The sequence below is a fragment of the Salvia miltiorrhiza genome, chromosome 1 (assembly GCF_028751815.1).
Source record: "Salvia miltiorrhiza cultivar Shanhuang (shh) chromosome 1, IMPLAD_Smil_shh, whole genome shotgun sequence".
NCBI lineage: Eukaryota > Viridiplantae > Streptophyta > Magnoliopsida > Lamiales > Lamiaceae > Salvia > Salvia miltiorrhiza.
The window spans coordinates 10129259-10143058 of NC_080387.1; the positions used below are offsets into that span (position 1 = coordinate 10129259).

General features: G+C 36.1%; 2 long non-coding RNA genes across 2 annotated transcripts; one reads left to right on the top strand and one right to left on the bottom strand.

Annotated features, from left to right (window-relative positions):
* Positions 1–2037: 2037 nt before the first annotated feature.
* LOC131006557 (uncharacterized) lies at positions 2038–5378 on the bottom strand. Its single transcript, XR_009095584.1, has 3 exons — positions 5263–5378; positions 3342–3408; positions 2038–2738 (listed from the first exon to the last, which is right to left on the bottom strand). It is a non-coding gene; the product is annotated as an uncharacterized LOC131006557 (long non-coding RNA).
* A 5384-nt stretch (positions 5379–10762) lies between these two features.
* On the top strand, positions 10763–13800 carry LOC131006558 (uncharacterized). The gene is made up of 2 exons (XR_009095585.1): positions 10763–11043; positions 12987–13800. It is a non-coding gene; the product is annotated as an uncharacterized LOC131006558 (long non-coding RNA).

The window sequence follows — 13800 nt, forward strand, 5'->3', positions numbered from 1 at the left end:
CGCGGAGGAGCACGCGGAGGAGAGCAGCAGATCGCCTCGGGGTCGGCGGAACCGGATGTCACGCAAAGCAGCACGCGGAGGAGAGAAAAGTCTACAGTAGCTCCACTTGAGAGAAAAGTCTACAGATCAAAATTATACAATCCTCAACATACTATACATAACAAAACTTAAGTTCACACCAGCAAGCTAAAAGCTTAAACTCAGGGTCCTATGTTCTAGACTCTTGTTTCGAAAGTTCAATATTTTTCGACTCTCCTCTCATGTTGCGGTGGTGGTGGCGGAGTATTATCCCGCCTATCCTTCACATCACACTCTTGATGACATCTTTGAGGCATTTTTGAAATCACAAAAGGAAAACTCAACTCGACCAACGCTCTAAGCATCCTCAAAACTCAAGTTCAATTTACTAACTCAACTTTAAGGAAACCCTCACGGTCACCTTAACATTCATCTGTAAGGCAATAAGCACTCACGAAATGCTAACAAAAAGACCACTCTGGTCAACCTAATATATCCATCAGTAGAATGCCTCTTTTTAGAGGGCTTACATAAAGGGGTTATTTAAACCCTACAAAAACCATAGTATCTATCGTAATGTCCCTTCTAAATCGACACCATTAATAGTACTATATCTCGGTCTGGACCTCCTACGGTAATTGCTACCAGTTAACTCATCTAGTTGCTACTTTAGCACACTAGGAACATCCATCTATTTAACATCAGTAGGGTACTAAATTCGCATGCTTATCTATCATCATGTCAAAATCTCAAGTACCAGTATCTCCTAAGTAAGTTATATACATCGCAATGTAATTGCAACTAATCAAAAACGAGGGTGTACCGCGCATACTCTCAAGATCATCCTTAGCTCTAGCCTACATCAACTTCTCTTCTCATCCTCATCAACTCTAGCCCTCCTCGGCTACTTCTCATCCTCATTATCGTTTATCATTTTATCATCTTTGGTAACTGATACTCAAGGATCGACTCGATATCTACTACACTCTTCTAGAGTCCCTGGTAGAAAACAAGCATCCGGTCAGTAGATCCGCATAGAAAATCTGGGTATCTGTAACAAATCCCATCTCCTGTGGGTCCAATGCTCAAGACGACATGTCCCATCATATTGAGTGGCTTTCTTCCTTGCTCAATCCTACCACTCGATTGGTAGCACGGGGACTAGGTGCACGATGCCATCCAGTCTAGTAACAACCATAAAGCTTTCATCCTTTCATAGTCTATGAACATGTGTTTGAAAATCTGCTAGGGTATCTCTGTACCACATACTGTACGCCTCGTCCTCGTATCCGATCTTTCCTGAGTTCGATCTCACAACAGTCCACTTTCGTGCAGTGCCAACAGTCCTGGCCAACCTATAAGGAGAACTTAAAGGTGACTCTAGGAACTAACTCTACTTGGCTCCAGCAACAGAAATAAACAAAACATAACTTAGCAAAACTCCTATTAAGTAGTACTGTTATCTTAAAACTTAAGCTCAAAACATCTAAATTCTCATCTCGTCCCGTCTTTACTTAGTAGGGAATCTCTCTAAACAATGATATTAGATCCCTTAATCTAAATCATCGTGACTCAGTAAGACAACTCAACAATTCTCTCTCAAAGCCATCTCCAAAGACTATGGCTCATGATACCTCCTCAAGTACCATTAAGGTTGCGTGAGCAAAACTCGCGTCACAAAATAACTCAACATATCGTACAATATCTCATTGCAGCATGCTAATAACTCATCATTAATCATGCTATTATACTCAAGCTCATAACTCAAACTCATAACTCAAACCAACAAGTACTTAAAGCAATTGCTAATTCTCTCAAGCTTTAGCTCTAAGTTCTCATTTCATCCTTCTACTTAGTAAAAAAAATCTCTCTTAACAATGACATTAGATTCCTTCATCTAAATCATCGTGACTTATCACAACTACTCAAACAATTCCCATCACAAAACATCTCAAATACATCACATCATAACTCATAATTATGCATCCTCAATCATATAACATCATATGATATAAACGCTCTCATGATTCATCATGTAACGTCAACATATGCTCTTACAACATAATAACTCATTATTAATCATGTTGTCATCCTCAAACTCAAACTATGCATCTTCAAAGCATAACATCATAACTCATCATATAACCTCAACATCGTGCTCTTCAAAATTTAACGTCAAATAAACTTTGAAATTTTACATACCTCGTTGAGCCTGGTGTGATGGTGCGCTGAGCTCACGGTTGTTAATAACTATTAGTCTAGTGACTCATTCTAGACTAAACTCAAGACTTCTAATTCAGAGCTTAACCTTCGCTCTGATACCACTCTGTCACAGCCCGCCCTAACTATGGATAGTTAGGCCGAGTGATCCACGACTAGGGATGGGGTTAAAGAAGAAGGGGAAGAAAAGGGGCGTCATTTATAGCCGTAAAACTTACTCATCTTAATAAAACTCGTCATTTTTATTCATTAATACTCAATTGAAAACAGTCTATGAAAGACAGCATAAAACTTAATTAATATCATTAATCAAGTTATACATCGTATGAAACCATTCTCTTAAGACTCAAAGTATGACATAACATACTATAACATCAACAATATCTTGCAGCGGAAAGTAGCTAGACATATGTATGAAGACATATTCTAGACAGGTTAACTATTTATTAACAACCCTGGAGACTCCGCTCATTGCAGCACCATCATCACATCAGCTCAACCTGCACATTTAGAAAACATATGCAGGGCTGAGTACAAAAGCACTCAGTGGGCACGTATGCCTAGGTATAAAAATACATGCTTCGAAACTATAAATTGTCATGCCATCATAATCAGTACAGCAAGGGAGTTTTTCGCTAAAAAGGCCCAAGCTTACTAAGTTCATTTGTGATTCTTAAAGTTCGTCTGATCAGACTAAGTTCTTTTGTAATCTATCATATCTGAAACTGTGTGCCGGAGAGGTGGCCACCTCTCACGGTCACTTGACCGGCCAACCCGCTAGATAACTCACGGTCACTGGTGTACACTAGTCCTGGCAGGATAGCTATCAACTGCTCAGGACCCGAATTCGATTGCATCATTGGCAAAGCCAAAGCAGATAGATATCATACTAAAATTTAAACATTTTATGGCAAGACAATACTTGAAATAACTTTAACTCAAAGATTTTGTCATGAAATAACTTGCTCAAAGGTAGCATTAAACTCGTTTGATAGATATATAAAACTGAAATTAACAGTTAAATCATCTCATGCATTCATTCGTATAAGAGGCCTACGACAAGCAGGGGATCTCTATATACGTATAGTAAAAGTAATGCCCACCTCGTTGTGTCTCTGTATCAATGAGTAACGTCACTCTCTCCCTCAAGTCGTTACTTCCCAAAAGGACCTTCATCGTTATGAAGAATTGGTGAGAAGTTATAAAAGAAACCTCGATTAATAATCTAATCTCTTTTATGAAACATTAGTATCTCTAATGTTCATCTCTCTTGATTGTTAATCAATATAACAATTATTATCTCTCGTCATTACTCATTAATTATAACATCCTTATGTTATAATTAGCAGCGCTTCAATTAAAAGAAATATTTAACACATCGAAAAGTCCACTTTCTTAGCAGATCTATTCGCTCTCATCTCGTCTAATTAACCGATTAGAAAGTTAAACTTTCCATTAGGCATGTATTTGAGTCACGGGTCAACAAGAATTGACTATGCTCAAATTCTAATTTCACTAAAAATTTCGGTATGACCTATTCATATATAATGTCAGCCACGAGATTTCAACGCGTGAATCTCACTACGTGAACTCGTCTCTCGACTCAAAACTTAACATCTTGACATCTTTTCAACGCAAACCAAACAATTCAAAATCATCAAAACTCTTTATCAGTAAACTATCATTTATACTCGACACCAATTGTTCGAGTGTCAGATACCAACATTTATGTGCGTTAATCATAACTCTCACAACTCACACCATTTAGTCATATCGTATCATCCATCAAAACAAATATAATCAAGTTGTTTTCTAGAAAGTTTTGCTGTTTTTGTGTCATCTTTAAAAATTCATAACAACCAACTCAATCATCATAAACTCTCATACCAATTGATCTCAAAAACTCCATGAAGTGTAGTTCACTCTAAAAATGGTAGTTAACCAAAAAGGTTAAAGGTTTTTGGAGATATTGCTCTTTTAGTGCAGGCTGTCAAAGATTTACAGTTTCTGCCAATTTTGTTTAGGCCATTAGAAACCAAGGCAAACCTTAATAAAATTCCATCAAATTTAATCAGCCCAAACTAAAGGTATCCTTGAAGATTTGGTTAAAATTTCACAAGAGAAAACGTTCATATGATCTGCCAAATAAACAATGAAACTCATACACTTTTACTGTTGGAAAAATATGACAGCAGAACAGGGCATTTTTGAAATAATAAACTGCTCTGTTTCAGAGGTCATAAAAATCGAAATCTTATGTTTTTAGAAACGTATTGAAGTCTAGTTTCGTTTAAAAAAAACGGTGATGCAAAATCCTTCATGGATTAATAGATATAAACGTTTTTGTGAAGTCTACCAACAGTTGACAGATTCTGTCAAGGATTGTTTCAAAATATCTTTAAAATACCAAACATCATCCAAAAGACATGAAATTTTGCAGCGACGAAATACACATATCATAGATAAACATACTAAAATTTCAGAGCCATCAAGCAATGAAAACTCATCGAAACATAAGCTTGAAACTGCTGTAAAATTTTGACAGAATTCCAGTTTTAATTTCGTTCAACAATTATCATCCATAAATTGTAAATCAATTAGCATGCTCATGTGATATCGTAGAACACATATACGCAATAATATTCATTATGCAACGTCCCAAACTTCACGAATTTAAATAATCATACTCTAAAAACTTATACAATTTTCGTGCTTGGAAAAATACGAATTTAATATATATCGATTCTAGCATACCCTTAAGCACAAATATCAAGTCAAAACGATCAAACAAAAATCGAAAGACAAGCTAATATGTGAAAAACGGGGCTGCCCTCATGGGTTTCATAGCTACGGTTCGTTCCGTTCTTACTCCCTTCATTAAACATGCTCAACATCTACCCAAGAACAACATACTAAAATTTCACGACGATCCGACGTCGTTTCAAAATAAAGTCGAGAATCGACGTTTTTCGACGTCGACGAAAATCGAAAAGAAAACCATCAAAACGTAGGTAGAGATCTTACCTACTTAGATACGTGATCGAAAAGATGATCGGCGCTCGTCTCGGTGCTCAAATCGGAGGTCAAAAGCTTGAGCTCAAGCTAAAATGAAAATGGCGTGAAGTGTGTGTGTGTTTTAGGTGTTGTGTGTGTGAATGTGTTTGTTGTTGTGTGAGTTGGCTGATATAGCCGTGTAATAAATGTGAGTGGGTGGGTTTGGTCGGTTTGGGGGTGGTTTGGGTAGGGTAGGTTTAGATATTTAGGATATTAACCCGTTAGTCGTTAAATATCTCGTTTCGTCTCGTTTTAACGACTAACTACCCATACTCTTCGTTACTCGCCCTCTCAACCTCTACTCACTTTCATTGCACTCGTAATTCTATATAAATATAGAAAACACAAGCTCGTTCTCGAAATTCTGATAAACGAGCTCGGTTCGTTTATCGAGAAAATCCAGTTCACTATTCACTCGTCGTCCAAAAATAAAAAACTTTCATTATTGGACTCGTATCGAAAAACTAAGAATATTTCTCGACGACGTGCGCGTAAGATTTTGAAAGTCGACAAAAAGACGAAATAGCAGTATTTTACTATTCATCGTCAAAAAGTCAAAATTTTCAAAAACGTCTTAACGGACTCAGATCTCACTTCCGAGTTCACCGTTCTCATTCAAATAATTATCTCGAATTATTCGAATACTCAAACTCAATTTCGGATATAAAATCTCACATCATCCAAACATCATCAAAAGAACATCTCAACATCTTTAAAAAAAAAAAACTTCATATAACTCCTCATCTCTTTACAAAGTAATCAAACAAGGGATCTATACCCTAATTACTCAAACTTAAGCAATTAAACACGTCATCAAAAGCACGGGTATTACATGTAGGGACATTGGTTAAGGTAGGGAAATATAGGCTAAGTGAGTCAAAAAGATCAAGAACACCAACCTTATAGCTTCACAAATCAAGTATGGAATAAATTCCATCTTCTACTCAACTATATCACCATAATCAACATAACTCAAGAGATTTAATCATCACAATACAGAACTAAACACTCTTTTATGCTTTCCATTTATTTTCAACACACAAAGTCGATTTTCTAATAAATTTTTCAATAAACACTCGACTTTATACTTTTTTTCTTTTTCTTTTTTTTCTTGAACATTTTTTTTTCTTTTCACAACTTTTCTAGAGCTTATAAGAGTAAATAGTAGCACAATATCATCCCTTCTTTTTTCATGACCCACTATGATATTCACCACACGGAGATCCCATATACCCCCTATCATCCGGCTAAAGAATAAAAGCTAAATAGGTTCAAAGTAGATAACAAATGATAATTTTTCGTTAAGGACAGTGTTTGGGAAAAATAATGTGGTTAACAAAAGATGGCCTAAAATCATCTCCTAATCTTGGGCACAACAACAACCTCGACACAGAAACCATGGCAAGTTCTAGAAGATCACCACATGCATGACAAAACTCAGAATAAAGAATAAACTGTGTATGATAAACAGCTATGGCTCAAAATCTCACAGGTTCATTCAACGTCTAAAAGTCAAGGTTAAAATCACTCTAGAATTGTGCAAATTAGTTCCAATTATGCTCAAATCATCAAAGAAAATCAAACTCCAATTTTTTTTTCACAGAAATCATCATTGGCATCTTACCAAAAATCTAATGGAGCTAACAATCACACACCACCAACCAAGCAAGATAAAACAATAAAGCCAACAAAAATAATAAAAGTGATACACATATCTACTCTCACCCCCTCCCCCAAATTTATTACAGAACATAAATTCGAAAATAAGTTTGGAGGGATGATGATATGTATGTCACTACTCACAGAAAAACATGCTCCATGGTGGTATTATGGACAAGGCGCGAGTTCTCGCATATTCCAAGCTCAACACTGCACTAAACTCCCAAACAAAACAAATAAAACAAAGAAACAAAAAGAAACTAAAAGAAAGAAAACAAAACAAAGAAAACGGTTGGGTTACCTCCCAACAAGTGCTTAATTTAACGTCTAGAGCTCGACGATACCTCATGACTCATCCTATCCCCACACGCTGGAAAACAAAGAGGGGCATCAAAAGAAGGCAAACCTCTAAATCCCAAAACACCTCTGAAAAGGTAAGCCAACCAATCACACAAGCAACGATAAAGTAATCGGGATCATTATGCTTCAAAGATATCTCCAAGAACTTGACTATCTTTTCATCTGAATTTGGCTTGGCCTAGCAGCGGGGGATTGGAGCAGCAGGCTTGTACTCGGGCCTGGGAGGAGCAGGAATAGAAACATGCTCTATAGCAGCCGAAATATGAGGGATGCTAAAATCCTCCTTAGGAGTAGGGGGCTCATCAGCTGCTATTTTCTCAATCTCCTCATCTTTTTCCTCGGCATCCTGCAGCTTTGAATAAGACTGATGTTGTGCACGCTTGTCCGATTCTTCGAGCAGTCTTTCCAGATCTTCCACTATACGCCTATACTCTGAGGGGCATATCAGTCAAACATCAGGAGCCATGAAATAAAAATAAAAAATTAATAAAAGCCTGAAAGAATGCCTAAGTCCTATCAGGAATATTAAAGTAAATTCTACACAGTCCCCGGCAACGGCGCCAAAAAGTTGATCACTAATTTCTTAGCAACAAAAACTGCAACTAACACAGGAAATTGTAGCAAATAATAAGCAATTGAGTATCGTATCCACAAAGACTGTAAAACCGAAATTACTTTCGCTATTCCCTAAACAGACACTCACAGTAGACAGGCAAAGCAAATAAGAAGGTGAATCAAATACTAAACTTAATAAAAAAATCTAAACAGCAGAAAAACAATGATAAATAAATCAAATATTAAAAGACTCAGGGATGTACTTTTACTAATTAATTACATGCATTTAATCTATTGATTCAATTACCAATTTAATCCAACCCTGATGAGAGATCACAAAACTATTCACAAGCTTCTCTAACGAACACCTATGAAAGTAGATTAATTTACCCCCCCCCTTCACATTCAAGACTCCAAGGAATAAATTAACTCCCAAGCGTACACAAAGAATAGCTCCCTATAGTTTCACCTATCTTATTCAAGTGTCAAGGCTACTACTATAACATGCATTCCTGAATCGGCTGAACAATTATCGCATTCAAGTCTTCAAATCGAACAACTAGACATGTAAATTATTGGCGAAATAATTCACATGAAATTAAGCACCAGGAATCATGAATCACAAGTTGGAGGGCAAATTGATATCAATAAATCACACACACATAATTAATCAGCTATATACAAACCCTAGGTTCAGATTAACGAACTAGCTAGACATACTAAAATAAATCAAAAGCATAAATAAATAAAAAACAATTAAAATAAATGAAATAGATAAAACCCGGAAGAAATTCTGGATGAACAGCTTGAAACTGCAGAAATAAATCTAATCTATGAAAACTGAAAAAAAGAAAAAGAAAAAGAAAGGAGGTGAAGAGATGTGAAAAGTTGTGTCTAATAGGTCAGGGAAAGGACCTATATATAGGCACAGGAGATAAATACAGTGTAGAACTCGAAAATACTGAGAAAATATAAAAAACCCGAAAATTCCCAAAAATTTGGAAATTTCCGTCAACACTATTCACTACTGTGCGCGACTTTCTTGTTTTGGACATAACTTTCTCGTCCGAACTTCGATTTATGATCTGTTTGTATTCACGAACTCCCCTTGAGACGAACTACAACTTCTATTTCTGACAATATTTCCAAATTCCATCTCGAAAATCCTGTAAAATCCATCAAAGTTCGAGCAAGTAACATAGTTCACAAGATAAAGCAATAAAAGCACAAAATAATCATCCAACACTCAATTCCTTATAAAAATGACATTATATGAACACTAAAAACCATGAAAAAATGAGTGTTATCAATAATGCTTTAAGTTTTTCTCAATAAAGATGGGTTTTATTTATTTTATTTTTTTCCCCGCGTCCTCGAGATTACTTGTCTAGATGGTTAGAACACGCAAAACCTGTAGAATGAGTATAGCGGTGCCAACGAGTGTACAAGAATTAGGACGACGAATCTCTTAGTATCAATGAGAATTAGTACCTATAGTTGTTTTTGTCGCATAACTCTTACTATATACCGCATTATTTTAGTTTATGGCCAGAACAAGGGGTAACAGGAGACCTCCGACAGACGAAGAATCTGATAGCGAAGCCACTCAATCGATGGGGAATAGGAATCGAAATCAAAATGACGTTAATACGCTGGCCCACGTGCTTGTACAAGCACTGAGAGGAGTATTGCCTCAGCAACCGCATCAACCTCAAGCAGAAAGTGGAAACGGAATAGTAGCACAATTTCAAAGCATAGCACCGCCAATTCTAAGAGAGAAGGAAGGACCCTTAGGGACTGAGGAGTGGATACGCCAGATGGAACGCATTTTCAACTATATGCGCTATAGGGACGACTTGAAAGTGACATGTGCAGCCTTCCAACTAACAGACGATGCAGGACACTGGTGGGAGTCGGAAACTGCTGCCCTTACTGAAGAGTAGATGAGAGCCATCACTTGGAGAACGTTCAAGGAGAAAGTGATGGGGAAGTTGTAACACCCCGTACTTTTCCCTATGTTGTGAGATAGTGTCTTAACACTATAGAGAGTACTGAGATGTCGAGATGCGAGAGTACTTTTTTTTTTATGACCAGATAAGACAGATTGTCTTTTAAATAGAGATACGAGTGACTAAACCGATGATAGAGTTACAGTGATGAGATTTGAGAAATGAGTTGAGATAGAGATGCTGATTGAATTGAGTTGAGATTTCATTTTATTTTCGACTACCAAGAATAGAATTACCGGATACCGAGTTATCAGAGATTGACTGACCCATTAAGAAAATAGAAACAATGAGTTTGACATAGAGTCGAGGAAGAAAGAGTGAGAACCTTGATGAAAAGAGTCGGTCAGAGAGACGTCTAGGTTGTCTGTGTTTGCCGACTGCTTTGATGTGATGTTATGTGAATTTACGTGACTGATTGATTATGTGATTTCTGTGACGTGTGTCATTATGACCAAGTTATTATGATTTTATATTTGAGACCTTAGCATTTGGAATTCTGATTAAGTTTCTAAAGCAAGTGTGGTTTATTTTTATTGAGAAATCGAATGATGCCGGTTTATGAAAATTTTTCCAAGCATAATATTTTTAAATGATTTTTCCTACGAAGGGGAATTTTATAATTGAGTGAGTGCACTAATATTAGTGCTATAATTATTTTATTTTGGTCACATGAATAATTATGTTATGGTATTTTATTAATGAGTGATATTTCCATAATTATTGTGATTATTATTTAATCACCTCTTTTCACACTATTATTTTTAATTTCCCTACCATGTGACTAAATACCACAAATTTCCAAGTGTAGAGATTATTGAGAGAGTGTAGAGATTAGAGAGAGTGTGTAGAGATTAGAGAGAGAGAGAGATCAAGATTCCCTAAGATCACAAAATATTTCATAAGATCTTCAAATCCTCACAAGATCATTTACAATCTTGCAAAATCCTCTCTCACTCCTCACTCACCATTTTCGACCACCCCTCTCTCTCCCACATCTCTCACTTTCCTCCATTGAAGAGACCTTCGGAGCTTCCAAAAATTTTACAAAACACCTCAATCCACTCTAAAATCTTCCATAAACACATCCTAGCTACTTATATTCAAGAGAATCATTGAAGGAGGGCTTCAAAGCTAGAGTGAGAAAGTGTGAGTCTTGGTAAGAATTTGGGTAAGGGACCATGTATTCCATAAATCTTGCTTGAATGATGTTGTATGTGAGTATTCTTGAAAGATTGAAGCAAGAAAATCACCCCTTCATTTTTTTCCAAATTCTCGAAAAAGTGGGTCTTCACCCTTCAAAATTTTTTTCTTTTTCTTTTCTTGATTTGGGGTGAAAAATGAGATTTATATGATGTTTGTTGATGATTGATGTGTGTTGTGAAGTATGTGCCTTGAGATGTGAAAGTTCGATGGAGTTTAGTTTACCCAAAAATGGGAACTTTTGAGTTGATGATTTAAATGATGAATTGATGATGTAGATGAGTCCATGAGATGTATATGATGATGATTGATGGAGTAATTTGAGTATATGAAGTCAATTGATGATTTTGATATGAGTTAGTTTAATAAAATTAGGGATATGTGTATCCATGCTCTAATTTGTAAATTGATGGTTTATATGTGAGATAAATTGGTTAAGATTGATAGATCTATGAATGGATTAAAGATTCATATGTGTTTATAAATTTCAAAGAGTTTAGTTTAATAAAAATTAGGACTTTTTGGTCTATGTGTTATTTAAGTGATTTGGCTTATGATATATGTTTCTAAGCATGATAGTAGTGTCTTTTTATCTTTGATTAAGTCTATTGTAGGCTAAGTAAAATTTTGACTTAGTTTAGTTTATATGAGTTTTTGAGTTCTTGTATGATGTGAGGTTGATGCTTGGTAAAATGAGGTCTAATTGCTCTATGACTATTATGTGAAAGTTTGTCATGTTTTATTAAGAGTTTTATGTTGATACATGAGTTTTCACTAGAGTTTAGTTTACATGAGAAAAAGGGAATCTATATGTGTATGATGAGTTATATGATGAATAAGATCATGTTTGAGTATTTGAGTAATTTCGAGCATGAAAATGAAAAGAGAATTTGTTTGATGCGTTCGTTGAAACGTTTTCCATGAGATTTGAGTTTATGATGAAAGAAAAGAGTCGAGATTGAGTAATATGAGAATTATGTTGTACTTGAATGTTTTTGAGTGCTATAAGTGCTTAAAATGAGCTTTGATGAGTTTGCTTTGAAGAAATGTTGAGTTGAGCATGTTTGTTTGTGTGTATGATTCGGAGTCGTTTTTCATGACGCACTGACCTACTGTTTTCGAGGGGTTTTTGATACCCAACCATCATGAAAATTTTATGGTAAGTATATTTGAGAGTCTTGAGCACACCGGTAAAATTTCAAGTCATTTGGACTTCGTTTAATAGTTTTATAAAATGTAAAACCAAAACTGCTACGTTCTGCCGAATTGTTCGGTGAGTAGCTAATAAAGTCACCTATTCCAGTATCTTTATTTAACATTCTGGGACCCAAATTTTTATTGTTAATACATGAGTGTCTTATATATGTACCCACCAAATTTCAGACCTTTTTGACAACGTTTACTATTTTTCAAAAATCAAACTTTTCGGTTGCTAAAAACTGCCGAATATGGTAGACTGTAGTAAAACAGTCATATCTCCTAAACTACTTGGAGTTTTTGATCCTACTTTTTTTTAAATGAAACTAGACTCAAAGAGGTTTCGTTTAGTATAGGTTACGACTCCCGGGGAGTTCTGTACAGAGTCTGGTGAGGTTTTGAAGTTGAGTCAGTGCAGAGTGAAGTTTGTTTTTGACTTGTCTATGTGTGTTTTTCATATGCTTAAGTGTTTATACTTGTTTATGTGCTTGATTGCTATGAGTTTGAGCCGAGTTGAGAGTTAAGTCGATAATAGGACGTGTGAATCCTTAGAAGCCGAGTATACCTAGGGATTGAGTTTTAATGGGTAAATAGACGTTGAGTGAGAAGTTATAGTTAAGATGAGATTGGATTTAGAAATTGAGTTTCTGACTAAGGTTTGTTCTATCACATGAACCTTCGATGACGATGACGATGTGATGATGACATATGAAGGCCCGAGCGAGACGAAGAAGTAAGTTGTCTGATTTCTTTCCAGGATTAGCGAAGGACTTCAGGTGGGCAATATTTTGAGTATACATATATCATACGAGCTTTCTAAACTGTTTTGATGATGTTATGAGTTTATCAAATGTTTTGAGATAAATGATGTTTGAGAACTGTTTGACTTGCCGATTTTTGTTGATAATGACTTGTGTGTTACCCTCTACTGATGAGATGAATTCGGTCCTGCCACAAGCGGGATTTTGTGCACAGAGGTGACTGCGAGCCGTCTTCGGGTCGGCCGGTCACGGTACTTGAGAGGGAGGCCTACTTCTCAGTACCTTTGATATTGTTGTGTTGTAGATGTGGTGCATACATGTTGAGATCTTTGACTGCAGTCGTTTCCTTATGATATCATGTTTATTAAAACTGCTTACACAGGTTCATTTACGCTAAACTTATTCCTGTGTATTGCTGAGATGTGGCAAGTTTCAAACCTATAGCTCTAAGAGCACCTTTCTTGTTTTTCGGCGTTTGCCCACTGAGTATTATGTACTCACGCCCTGCATGTATTTCTAAATGTGCAGGCTAAGCGAGGAGCGAGATTGGTCTGGTGCTGGTGGGGATTTATTTAGCTGATGTATTTACTTTATCGCATTTCCTTTTTGTCGATAAAGTCTTGATGAATGAGATACTTTGTTTTCTTTTGAATCAAGCAATGTACTAGCGGTTATATGTCTTCATACATATAATCGATTCGCCTTTTGCTGCGATACTCTGAATATTATGATTCCTTATGAAAAATGAGTTATACCCGCTTTGTTTT